Below are 13,693 nucleotides of genomic sequence, written 5' to 3' on the forward strand. Positions count from 1 at the left end.
ACTTGCAATGAGCAATCCAAAAATGAAAGTAAGAAAATAATCCCATTTTATAACAGCATTAAAAAGAATGAAAATACTTGGAGTAAATTTAACAAAAGAAGTGTAAAACTTAAGCTTTGAATGCTAGAAAACATTGTTGAAAGAAATTAAAGACCTAAACAAATGGGAAGACATTCCATGTTCATGGATCAGATGATTTAACCGCTAAGCTGGCAATACTCCCCCAGTCGGTATACAGATTCAGTGCAATCCCCATCAACATTCCAGATGGCTTCTTTTGAGAAACTGACAAATTGATCCTAAAATTCATACGGAAATACAAGGGACCCAGAAAGCCAAAACAATCTTGAAAAAGAGAAACAAAGTTGAAGGACTCAAACTCCCAATTTCAACTTTCTATAAACTACAGTAATCAAGACAGTGTGGTACTGGCATAAGGATAGACATATAGATCAATGGAATAAAATTCAGAGTCCAGAAATAAACCCTCATATCTACAGTCAATTGATTTTTGACAAGAGTGCCAAGACCATTCAATGGAGAAAGAATAGTCTTTTCAACAAATGGTACTGGAATGACTGGATATCCACATGCAAAGAATAAATCTGTTCCTCGACCTCATACCGTATATGAAAACTAACTCAAAATGTATCAAAAACCTAAATGCAAGAGCTAAAAATATAAAACTTTTAGAAGAAAACACAGCCATAAACAATCTTGGCTTTGGCAATGGATTCTTTGGCATGATACATAAGCAACCAAAGAAAAAATAAATTGGATTTCATCAAAATTAAAAACCTTTCTGCTTCAAAGGACAAGAAAGTGAGAAGACAGCCCACGGAAAGGAAGAAAACATTTGCAAATCATATATTTGATAAAGAACTTACAACTGGAATATATAAAGAAAATTCTTATAACAAAATAATATAAAAACAAATAACTAAAAATGGACAGATGATCTGACTAGACATTCTTCCAAAGATCTGCAAATGGCTAATATACACATGACAAGATGCTAAATATCATTAGACATTAGGGAAATGCAAATGAAAACCCTAATGAACTACCATTTCATACCTGCTAGGATGGGTATAATCAGAAGGACAGACAATAACAAGTATTGCAAAGGATGTGGAAAAATTAAAACCATTATACGCTGCGGGTGGAAATGAAGAATGGTGCAGGCACTTGGGAAAACAGTTTGGGAGTTTCTCAAAATGTTAAACATTGAGCTACCATATGACCCAGCAATTCTACTCCTAGGTATATACCCAAGAGCACCAAAAACACGTGTTTGTTTGTTTGTTTGTTTGTTTTAAGGATTTTATTTATTTATTTGACAGAGAGAGATATATCGAGAGCAGGAACACAAGCAGGGGGAGTGGGAGAGGGAGAAGCAGGCTTCCCGCGGAGCAGGGAGTCCAATGCGGGGCTCGATCCCAGGACCCTGGGATCATGACCTGCGCTGAAGGCAGAAGCTTAATGACTGAGCCACCCAGGCGCCCCCAAACCATGTGTTTACACTATAACTTGTACACGAATGTTCATAGTAGCATTGTTCACAGTAGTAAAAAGGTAGAAACAACCCAAATGTCTATCAATTAATGAATGGATGAATATGATGTGGCACATTCCGACAATGGAGTATTATTCAGCGATGAAAAGGAATGAAATTCTGATTCTTGCTATGACATGAACTTTGAAAACACTATGCTGAATGAAAGAATTCAGACAGAGAAGACTCCATGTGGTCTGATTACATTGATAGGAAATGTCCAGAAGAGCCCAAATCTATAGAGACAGAAAGTAGATTAGTGATTGCCTAGGGCTTGGGAGGTAGTGGGTAGGGGAGTCACAGCTAATGGTTTGGAGGAGGGATATGAAAAATGTTCTAAAATTGATAGTGGTGATGGTTGTACAGCTCTGTGAATATACTGAAAACCAATGAATTATATCCTTTAAACTGGTGAATTGTGTGGTCTGTGAATTATAGCTCAATAAAACTGCTCTTTTAAGAGAGTGATCCAGGAAAAGACTTTGGCATTTCCTCAAATAGTTAAACATAGAATTACCATATGACCTGGCAATTTCATTCCTGGGTATATACCCCCAAAGAACTGAAAACAGGAACTCAAGCAAGTACACATACGCTCATGTTCATAGCAGCACTGTTCCCAGTAGCCAAACAGGTGGAAACAACCCAAATGTCATCAATAGATGAATGGATAAACAAAATGTGGTCTATACATACAATGGAATACTATTCAGCCTTAAAAAGGAATGAAGTATGATAGATGCTACAACATGAATGAACCCCAAAAACATGCTAAGTGAAAGGAGGCAGAGGTTGCATTGTGTATGATTCCATTTACCCGACATATCCAGAATCAGTAAATTCACAGAGACAGAATACAACACTAGTGGTTGCCAGGGGCTAGAAGGAGAGGGAAATAGGGAGAAACTGCCCAATAGATACGGGGGTTTGCTGTGGAGTGATGAAAATGTTTGGAACTAGACTAGAAGGGGTGGTTACACAACCTTGTGAAGGTACCAAATGCCACTGAAATGTCCCCTTAAAATGATTAATTTTGTGTTATGTGAATTTCACCTTGGTAAATTAAAAGAAAAACCAATCCCAAAATCTAAGGCAACATTTCCATTTACCTGCAACATTTTAAAAGTTGAGAAGTATTTCAAAAAGAGAGAATTTACTTTCACAAGTTGGACGTGGCCTTTTTTTTTTAGTAACCTGAGAAATCTGGCTAAATTTAAAGAACTCTGGATAATCCTAGATGTAAAAAGAATATTACTCCCTTTGCTCTCTTATAATAAATTATTACCATGGAATTAGCTCAGTTGGAGCTTTTGAAAGAGTTAGTACATCTCCCGTGTCCCTACTGTGGGAGGCCAGCTTTGCTAACTGACCAGCACAAGTCAGCTGGGAGGCAGAATAGCATTTGATTCCCAAGAAAAAACATCACATGCTAATTAGTATAGAATACTCTGCATCCTAAACTGTCCATCTTAAGCCTGAGTAAACTTCCAAAAACAAGACATGGAAAAGAAACTGGGAAGATTATCTATAACCTAGACACGAAAAGAATGGAGTTTAAGAACAAATTATTCACATAATCATCCCAGTTTGTTTATTTTTATTTTTATTTGCTTGTGGAGACTATGTCCCTTAAACACTCAAGTGAGTTGCAACTAGATTTTAGTAGGTATGAGAAAGAACTTCAGTACAAAATAAACAAAGGCAATAGTTAAGCCTCTAATTATATGGGGATCATGGGGGGCATGTCCTCTATGTAGAAACAACACACTTTTTGGGAAGCAGATGATCTTGCGTTTCCCAAATTCTACCCAGAATAGTCTAAAAACGTGGGGCAAATCTCATGAAGTTCTGTGTTGAATAGCTATAAAAAATAATCCAATCACTGAGTTACAAAATCTAATAAAAAGTCAATGCTGCAGCTGAACGCCACATAGGTATGGGTATAGCTATTTATAAGCATGTTGAATAAACAGAGAGAAATTTACAGAGGCTTTCTTGTTCCCTGCTAGTGAGTTTGAAAGGGAGATTTTTTTATATTGGTACGTTTTCAGCTGAAATCAAATCAAACATAAGCTCTCTCTTAGATAATACTTTATGGTACCTCGTAAATTCAAAGCTACATCTTCCTAAAGGTAGTTCCCCGTGTTATGCCAATATTCAACCTTCAGTATTCAGCTCAAGTGATGGTGCCTTGTGCCCAAGCGCGCGGGGCTGCTGGAGAAGCAAGTGACTGCCCGGGGAGAGGGGAGAGGGCGAATCTGGCTCACTCTCGCTAGGCTCCCCATTCATTCAGGAAGACAGGCACCCCCGCTGGCACTCACCTTTCTCAGATTTCCTGTCTTTCCTTGAAGACGAAGTGCCACAGCCCATGTCTTCTAAATCATGTGTGCTCATGAATTTAACTTCTCATTCCAAAACAGAGTGTGAAAAGTGCCTCCCTCTATGCAGCGAGGAGCCACTCCTAGCAGATCCACCTCAGTCATAGATCCTGCTGAGGAAGACACGGGAGGCAGGGGGCGGGGGGTGGGGAGGAAAGCACCCGTTAACAGCAAGGTATCTGAGGGCTGCTCAGCAGCATTCATTGTATGCTTCTTCGCAACTGCTGTTCAGCATGTGATGCGGAAAATGATCAGGCATAATCTAAGCCGGGTGCATTTTCCAAAACACAGCCACGGCATCCGAGCAGCTATTCTAGATTGCTTTTGCACTACACATAAATTATATTTTCCCCGTGTCGAGGTCAGATCGAGGTCTGTATAAAATAAAGCATTAAAAATGAAAGGGAAACCGGAAATGTAAGAGCGTATGGCTTTCTAATTGAAATATAGGGAATGGGATATGAAGGACCGGATATAATTTAACTGTTTGGGTTGTAAGCGCAAAATAATTAAGTCTATCTGGGCTTTTAGAAACACAGATTGGAGACGGACTATGAGACAAAACAACATATTTAAACAACTCTGCCAAAACTCAAATCAAAGTGAGTTCCTCAACACTACTTCTCAGAATCAGCTGGAGAGCTTGTTTTAAAAAAGCAGGCTCGAGGCCTCCCCCCAGACTAGGGTGTCACAATGGGGGGAGGGAGGGGAGCCAAGCGCCCTTTTCGTTTGTATGTGTTCTCTTCTTTTTTTTTTTTTTTTTCAGTAAACTCTATGCCCAAAGAGGGCTTGAACTCACGACCTGTGATCAAGAGTCCAGTCGGCCCTTTTTAAATAAGCCGTCCACGTGTTTCTGAGACACCCTCCCCTCCCAGGTCTATCCTCACGCTCATCAGCCGAAACTGCTAAACTGGATTTTAGTATTCCACCTCGTGGCTTTTTGGGGTGACACTTCCTTTATTTTGTATTGCTCCAAACCAGCCGGATCTAATCGATTTGCACTGCTTGATAGGAACAAAGTCAGAGAACAACTGACTTGAGACCCTACCAGGGCTGTTTTTCCATTAGCAGTACACAAAAGCCTCCAAATTTTGACTCAACTAAAGAAAGAGAAAAAATAAAACGAGCACAATATTTGAATTATGGTAATACTGTTAAAACAACAATAACCTTAATAAACAGATATTCTGCTCAGACCTAGGCCTGGTTCCTTTATGTATAGTATGAATTAAGCCTCCTAAAGGTTGGGTTATCTCCAAATTTGACAGGCATTTCTTTCATATCTTTCTTACCTACAACCTGGATAAAAAATGTTAACAAGGTCAGCTCCAAGGGCACAACAGCCCCTGTAACATTCCACTCCAGCCCATTCTCCAGGGTTACCGCACACCCATTACATTCATACTCTGAGCATATTTGTTCAGTTAGGTGCTAAATCCACCCATCATAACTACCATCTTATTTGTCTATGAGACATCCTGGGAAATTTTGCTAAATATTTTCATGAAGTTAAGATATATACTTTGACACCTTGACTATCCCAGCCCCCAGAAGAAAGAAAACGAAGAGGAGGAGGAGGAGAACAGAAGGAGGGAAGGAAGGAGGAAATCAGTTTGGCATGTCTTTTAATAAGAGAATCACCAGAAGTTCAAAGGTGGGAGAGACCTTTAAATTGTCTAGAATTTACACAAAGTGCAAGGAAGTCAAGCAACTTGCCTAATGTCGTATAGGCAAATGGGTTGTCAAACTTTTTTGCCTATTACCATAGCCCAGGGAGCTTTTAAAACTCCCAGTGCTCAGACAGCACTGCATTAAATGAGAATCTCTGGGGGTTTAAAAAGACGGATGCCTGGGTCCCATCCCCAGAGATTCTGATGTAACCGGTACTGGGTGGGGGTTGGGCATCAAGATTTTTTAAAACTCCCCAGATGATTCTAATGTGCAGCCAAATCTGACAGTCTTTAATAGTGACAATGTTTTAGCAAACCCATGATGACACCTAAGGATCATCACATTTTCCTCTAAATGCTTTGACTCCCATCTGTTTGGAACAGACTTAACAGTCGTTAAGTGTCTGCCTTCAGCTCAGGTCATGATCCCAGGGTCCTGGGATCACTCCCCCTGCTTGTGTTCCCTCTCTCGCTGTGTCTCTCTCTCTCTGTCAAATAAATAAATAAAAATCTTAAAAAAAAAAAAAAAAGAAAAATGAAGTAGTTCACCTCGTCCTGGTGACCTTCTCCGCGCACCTAGATCAGTGCTCTTTGACATGAGTATCACAAGACTCACCAGGGGAGGTTATTAAAACATGAAGATTCTCAGGCTTTACCACCAGTACTCAGTCTGGAGGGTCTGGGAATCTGCAATTAGAATGCAGCCTTCGGGGGACTTTGACACAGGTGCTCCCAGATCTCAGGTGGAGAAACACTGCTCTCCATTATCTCCTTTGGGCTTCACTTTCATTTTTATGCTACTTTTCCTACCCCGTTTTGTGAATACAGAAGAGTTGGGCACTGAGTAGGCAACACTGATTAGACAAGAAGAAGTGAGACATTTCAGTCTTGATTTTCTTTTTCCAGAAAAAAAAATAAAGCAGTATATCTCCCCAAAGGCATTCGGTTCTCAGCCACCCCTCAGTTCATTACACAACAAACAAAATTCCATATAAAAAATTCACTAGGAACTAAAAAGCATCAAACTTGAGTACATTTCTGTTAGACTGTAAGCTCCATGGGTATCTTTCTTTCTAAATACTCCTTGAATCTCTGGCACCTACACAGTACCTTTCGCACAGCAGGTGTTTGATAAATGCTAAATGCATTAATGGAGCTTTCTAAGCTAGGGTCCTTTGTTTTCTTTTTAAAGATTTTATTTATTTATTTATTTGGGGTAGAGAGAACGAGAGAGAGAGAGAGAGAGAGAGAGAGAGAGCACATGAGCGGGGGGGGGGGGGAGGGGGAGGGGCAGAGGGAGAGGGAGAAGCAGACTCCCCGCTGTGAGCAGGGAGCCCAACTGCGGGCTCGATCCCAGGATCCTGAGATCATGACCTGAGCCGAAGGCAGACGCTTAAATGACTGAACCACCCAGGCGCCCCAGGCGGGGTATTTTAAAAAAGTAATTGCTGGGGCGCCTGGGTGGCTCAGTCGGTTGAGCATCCAACTCTTGATTTCAGCTCAGGTCATGATATCAGGGTTGTGGGGTGGAGCCCTGTGTCCGGCTCCATGCAGAGTCTGCTGGAGAGATTTTTTCTCTCCCTCTCCCTCCCCCTTTGCCCCTCCCCCTGCTCATGCTCACTCGCTTGTGTACACACACTCTCTCTCTGATAAATAAATAAAATCTTAAAAAATAATAATTGCTAAAAGTCAGTATTAGTCCATGACTTGGTGCACAAATACATGCTATTTGATTATACAAAAGCCTTTTATTAAACCAGAAAATGGGTAGTACTTACACACTTATTTTTAAAGAAGATTTTAAAATCATGATGGAGAAAAACTGAGAACTGTTCTAGAATTCTTTGGTTATCAGGAAAAGATTTGCTATTGAAAATTTTACATTATGAAATAAGTATTAAGCAAGTTATCTTAAACTGTTTTTCTCCTTCAGGTAACAGTTCAAACAAACAAACCAAAAAGAGCTCATTTTAATGCTCACCAGACAAAAGCTGGGTAAGGCCAGGTGCCACTCAGTACTCCCACACACTGCCCAAACTACACTGCCATCATCCACTTAAAGGCAGAGAGGAAAACAAGTTTTTAAGCAGTGTATGTCTCTTTGAGGACATCTCTAGCTGGCTGTAAAGCTGATAACAATGATTTGGGGATTTTCCATTATTGAGAAAAATCGAAGCTCCTTCCATTTCCAGCCCTCTGTCAGCATTAGAAAAGCACTTAGTGTGCCAAAGAAGTCTCTGCAGAAATGATTCCCTAGGACCTGAAATGGGTCCTCCGGCTCCAGAGGTGGGGAGTTTCTGCAGCGTTCACGAAGACCCAAGGAGGCCATAATCAGTGACATGTACACTGAAAAGGCGGATCTTGGCAAAAAACAGTTTGAAATTTGCCCGGTGCCGCTGCCCCTACTAATATTTATATATCGAGGATGGTTTTAAAGCACAAACATGAAACACTGACTCATCATTGGCACTCACTTATAATCTGAAAAAGAAAAGGCTTCTAAGGCTTCCGCTGGAAGGTTTTACTGTACGTGGGGGCGGGGAGGGTAACTGAAGGGCCGAAGGGTTTGAGGTCCGGCTCTTTTCATCCCAATCACTTTTCATTTCCCAAGATGAAGATACATGGAAAGAACAAATGATGGGCCTTGGAGCCAACCTAACCTCAGCCATCAAGCACCCTCCAAGTGCTAGCCCAACCTCCCCAAGTTGTTGTTATTCATTCTTTATTTTATCCCAGAGTACATTCTTATTGAACTCCCACACCTCCACTCAGCTACCTGGACCTTGATTCTGCCTCTGGCATTCTAGATGCGAATCATGTGGTGCTGCCTCTTATGAGAAATTCCTACTCTAGCTCGGGCCCTGAGGAACCCAAATCCAGAACCCAAAGTCGTTCACCTGGCACCACACTCCCACCCCTCAAAGGGGGAATTAAGTAGGCCGGTCTAATTCTTCCCTCCTTGCACTGTGGAGACAGGAGCATGAAGGACAGATACCTCTTCAGGCTCACCCTGCTGCATTCTCTCTGGTATTCATCAAAACAGGGGTTCTATAGCCTGATGTCTGTGGCCTAAGGACAACCAAGGGGCCTAGAGTGGGGTAGAGGAGGCCCTGGCGGATGGCGCTAAAGAGGCCCCTTCCACCACTACCTTTCCTGGAGAACACTGTAGCGTTTCCTTGTTCATATCCTTGCATCTGGGGTCTTAAATGAATAAGGGGAAGTCTGTGAGACCGACCCGGTGACTCTTGCCGGGTCTCATCGGTTGAAAGGATAAGAACAGGGAGGAAACCACACTGACCACCAGAAGGTGTCTGAAGGTATCTGTTGTTGTATCAGACAGGATGGTCGTCGAGAGGCAGCTTGGCCTGGTGCCAGGTTTTCCACACTATGTTTGTGGAAGAGTAGTTCTCCGTGCTTTATGATTCTAGGAATAGAGCAAAAAAAGGTCCCACAATGGAATAAGTTGAGGAGAGGAGGATTAAACAGATTTCTTGACTGCAAGATTCCTCAGAGCCTTTAACATGTTAATATGCATCTCTAATAGGAATCTCTAAGAAAGAGCCAGAGTGTCCACTGTTTCCCAAAAAAGCCTAGCAGGGGACCCTTTTGAGGTAAAGTGTCTCAAGAGCATCTATTGTTCCTACCTGCTTAATGATGGCTCAGTAGAGCCTGGGGTTTAGAGGTCAAACAAACTGGGGGTATCTGGCTGGCTCAAGTCTGTAGAGCATGTGACTCTTGATCTCAGGGTGGTGCGTTCAAGCCACACGTTGGGTGTGGAGACTACTTAAATAAAAATTAATTAGTTAATTAACTAATTAACATTAATTCCACTGCACCTCAGTTTTCTCTTAATAGGAATAATAATGCCCACCTTACAGGCTTTGTACTGAGGACTACTGAGGAGCTCGGAGTGGAAAAAACAGCTTGAACAAAAAGCAATTCTTCTTAGCTGAATGAGTCCGGAGGGGCCACGCATGGGTGGGTGCCCACCCTGCACAAGTGCTGAAACGAGACTATGTTTGCTCAGATCTCTTCCTTCAGAATGCATGGTCTGGGACCTCCAGAGGCTAAAACCCTCGGGTGTCTACTCCTTCTGGGATAACTGTAGATTCATAAGAAATGAACTCTCTTCCTCTGAGAGCACTAAGATCTGAAAGAATGCTCTGCCAGTAATAATCATAATAGCTAAAATCACTACTATTTATTAAGGGACTACTGTTTACCCAGCCCAGTGGGTGCTTTATATTTCTCTTACTCCAGTTAATCTTCACAGCAATTCTTAAGGTGGTACCATCACTCCCGCATTACAGATGAAGAACTGAGACTCAGAAATTAAATATGGTACTCCGTGGCACAGCTGACTAGTGGCAGCCCTGAAGACCCATTCTGTTCAATGGTGAAAGAACAAAAATGTCCACTAAAGGGTTAGCTACACCTTGGTTTCAGAGCCAGTCTGAAGCACTAAATCACTAAAGAGAATTCTCAAACATTTCAAGGAATTCTGCTTCCCTTTCCTATAGAGAGATGGAAACCCAGTGATCCTCTGAGATAGTAAGAGGCAAGGGAGTTACAGGAAGATTTCTGAACATGCAGTTGTGTAGTGGGCCTTGGGTAATGCCCCCACAAAGGGTCTAGAAGGGTTTCTCAAAGTATCTCTTCCCTCATTTCTAGTCCTCACCCAAGTGACCACAGAGTTTTTCCAAATACCAAATTCCTTTGAAATAGGCTGCAACCCTTCAAATTGCAAAGTCACCTGTACACCTTTTCAAGATGAGGATAACTGATTAGGAATCAGACTCTTTGAGAAAAAATCACTCCGAGAAATTGCAAAGCAATAAAATAAACTCTAAGGCGTACACGTTTCCTGTCCCATCACTACACAATAGATGTTTATAATGTAGACTTCTGCTTGCTCAAAATACCTAAGAACAAACATATTACCTCTTTCTTCTGCTTGGCCAATGCGGAGGTTTTTCCTCACCCCAGGTGTTTCAGGAGACACAAAAACAAGAAAAAAACCTTCTCTATGAGGGATGCAGAGGTCTGAAAGAAAAGAGGTACAATTCCAGCTCTCTCTGGAGCACCCCCCCCCACACACACACACACACGCACGCACACACTCCACATCTCACACCTCTGCAGCTCTCTGCAGGGAGAACTCTTGCTTAAATAAATCACAAATAAATCAAGAAATAAATACATATGCACAAAGAAATAACTCAAACAGGCCACGGCTGCTTTTTGCCTTTCAGCCTGGAAGGCGAGCCCAGAGCCACAGATCCGGGCGAGGCCGGGTTGGCCTGGGAGCCGCCGCTGCCTGCCCCACCCTGCCCTGTTCCCACCTCGGGCCCGGAGAGCAAGGGACACACCCAAGTAATGGGCTGTGGTCACATGACTGCTTTCCAGGGGACCCGGCCCTGGACAGGCAGGGCCAGGCCGCTGCTGGCATAAGTAATCTGCATCGGTACAAAACACACGAGGAATTTGACTAGGGAAGGGCAGAAGAGTGTTCAGTGGCTAACTCTTTAGGTCCACCGAGGCTGATTTTTAGGCAACACGGCAGCCACCGGGTATGACTAAGAGGCGTGGGCACGCTATACGTTCCTCCTTGGGACTTGAAAAGGCATGGGGCGCAGGGAGCAGCCCTGGGTGCCGTGCTGCCGTTCCATCCCTCTCGCTGTTCCATTGGCTGCGTGATGGAGAACCCATCTGTGAGAGAGATTCACCTCCCTTCCGCGGCCGGAAGGAAACTGAGAGTCGACCTGTAATTTTGCTGAGTTTGAGAAGGAAGAGGAGGGAGACACATGTGGGAAATGAGATGCTGGTGGTAGGACGGGGGCCGCCAGGCACGGTTCTGGCATCTTTCGAGGCCGTCTGGGGTGATCTTGCTCCCACAGGCTCAAACTGACTGCAGCTGCACCCACAGCAGTTCTCTCCCCAGTGCTGCTTGGCTGGTTAACCAGCATCTTGTTTTCGAGCTTCCTGGCCTTCGGCATCGCAAGCTAGGATTCAAAGGACTGCGGCCAAAATCATCTCATAACCCCGCCCAAGCTGCTCTTTAGCCAACTCCTTTCTGCACTTGAGAGCCATAGGCGATCCAGTGAAATGGTTACCTCGCTTGCTATTTAATCTAATGGGGTCACTTTAAAAATAACTGGAAAGGCAGCTCTGGGCTTCTGTACTCCTATTAGCGTATTAAATACTATCAGAGGGCCTCATTATGAGGCAGTACGACCATATAGGTTTCCATGGCAGGGGCTCCAAGACTAGGACCTGATGAGGCTGCCATATGCTTTGTAAATGATAGCGTCATTACCCAGGCTCTCAAACAAATAGTGGACCATGTCGCTCTACGGCTGTGTTTCCAGCCAAATGCCTATTCAGTCCACAGGCGTTAAATGATGGCTATGTCCAGATACGGTTGTTCAAATGTCACCTCCTCTGTGTGAAGCCTTTCCTAAATCGCCAAAGGGGAGTTAGGCACTCTGTCTTCTGGCTCTCAAAGCCATGTGCGCGTCCAATTATAAAGCTTCCCAAAGTGCACTGTAATTTGTCCTCTTATATAGGAAATCCTGAAAGGAAAGGATCCATTTCATTCTTCTTGGCGTTCCCGGCACCAAATGCATAAGAGGCACTCACTAAATGCTTGTTTCATCACAGAAAGAAAGGAAAGGAGGGAAAGAACTCGTGATTTACGTGGTTATTTTAATGGTCAGCCTCTGGACCATGAATTGCATTAGCTGTACCCTTTACGTGATCTATCTAAAACTCTGAATTCGCTTAAAATGGAGAACTTCACCATATTTTTCCATTGTACGAAGAATGCTGAAATGTGACTTTGAGTACCACAAAGAGTCTTATAGCCAGCCTCCAATTGCTGAATGAACCAGCACTGACAGATGTTATTAGATGGTAATAACGATAATAACATTTATTGAGCATGTGCTAGGTTCTAGGCACTTGTTAATTTTATACGTATTAATCTTATTTCATCCACACACCATCCTATGAGGCATATACTATTATTATCATTCCCACTTACACTTTAGGACCTAGAGCCCAAAGTCAAACAGCCAATGAGTGGCAGAGCTGGGATTTGAACCCAGGCACTTAGACTCTCGAACCCCTACTTATGATCCTTACACTATACTGCTTCGGTCAGCACCTTATGTGTTTGCAAAATGAAGGTCCCAGCCTCTTCTCAGATGCTCTCTGACTTTCCTCCAGCTGAGCAGGGATGTGTTCTCCCAGCCTGAAAACAGAAAAAACAATTGGCAAAGTAATGTTCACAGTTTTAAACTCACTCGTTAACAGACTTGTGCCCCAAACAGTCGAGGTCAATGTCTCTCTCTCAGTGGGCACATCACCGTATGAAAACGGCCAACAGGAAAGGTTGGAAAAGGCCATGGCAATACCAAATCATCCTGAACTAAGATGGCTTGTGCTCTTCAATTCGACACAGTTCAACAGAACACTCTGAGCACCCCTATGTGGCAGGCACTGCTGAAGGACAGGGACATAGCAGGTGAACCAAATGAACATGATTAGGTGGGGCAAACACATGGGTAAATAAGAAATTGAAATAAAATCACAAATTAAAATCTTTCTCTCCTATTGGAATATAAACTCCAGGTACCTAAAACAGTGCCAGGCACAGAATAGATATTTATTACATGAATAAATAAAAGCAATACGGTACGATAAGATCTCTAATAGGACAGGGATGGGGTGCAGAGAAAGAGCCCCATCCCAGTAAGGGGGATGAAGGAAGGCTTTCTAAACGTAGTGTCACTGGGGTGCCTGGCCGGCTCAGCTGGTAAAGCAGAGCGGGGTAACTCTTGATCTCAGGGTTGTGAGGGCAAGCCCCCTCTTGGGCATAAAGCTTAGTTAAAGAAAAAGGAAAGAAAAAGAAAAGAAGTGATGCCCCACCTGAGACCTGATGACTGAGCAGCCAGAAGTTAGAACTTAACCGAGAAGAAAAGAGGTGGGGGAGAGAAGAGAGTGTTCTTGCCGATAACGTGTATTTCACAGTGCTTAACAAGGACGTGAGATGGGAGAGGTAAGACAAAAATCAGAATGCCCTGAGCTCC

Source organism: Neomonachus schauinslandi, chromosome X, assembly GCF_002201575.2.
Source record: "Neomonachus schauinslandi chromosome X, ASM220157v2, whole genome shotgun sequence".
In the NCBI taxonomy this organism is placed as follows: Eukaryota; Metazoa; Chordata; class Mammalia; order Carnivora; family Phocidae; genus Neomonachus; species Neomonachus schauinslandi.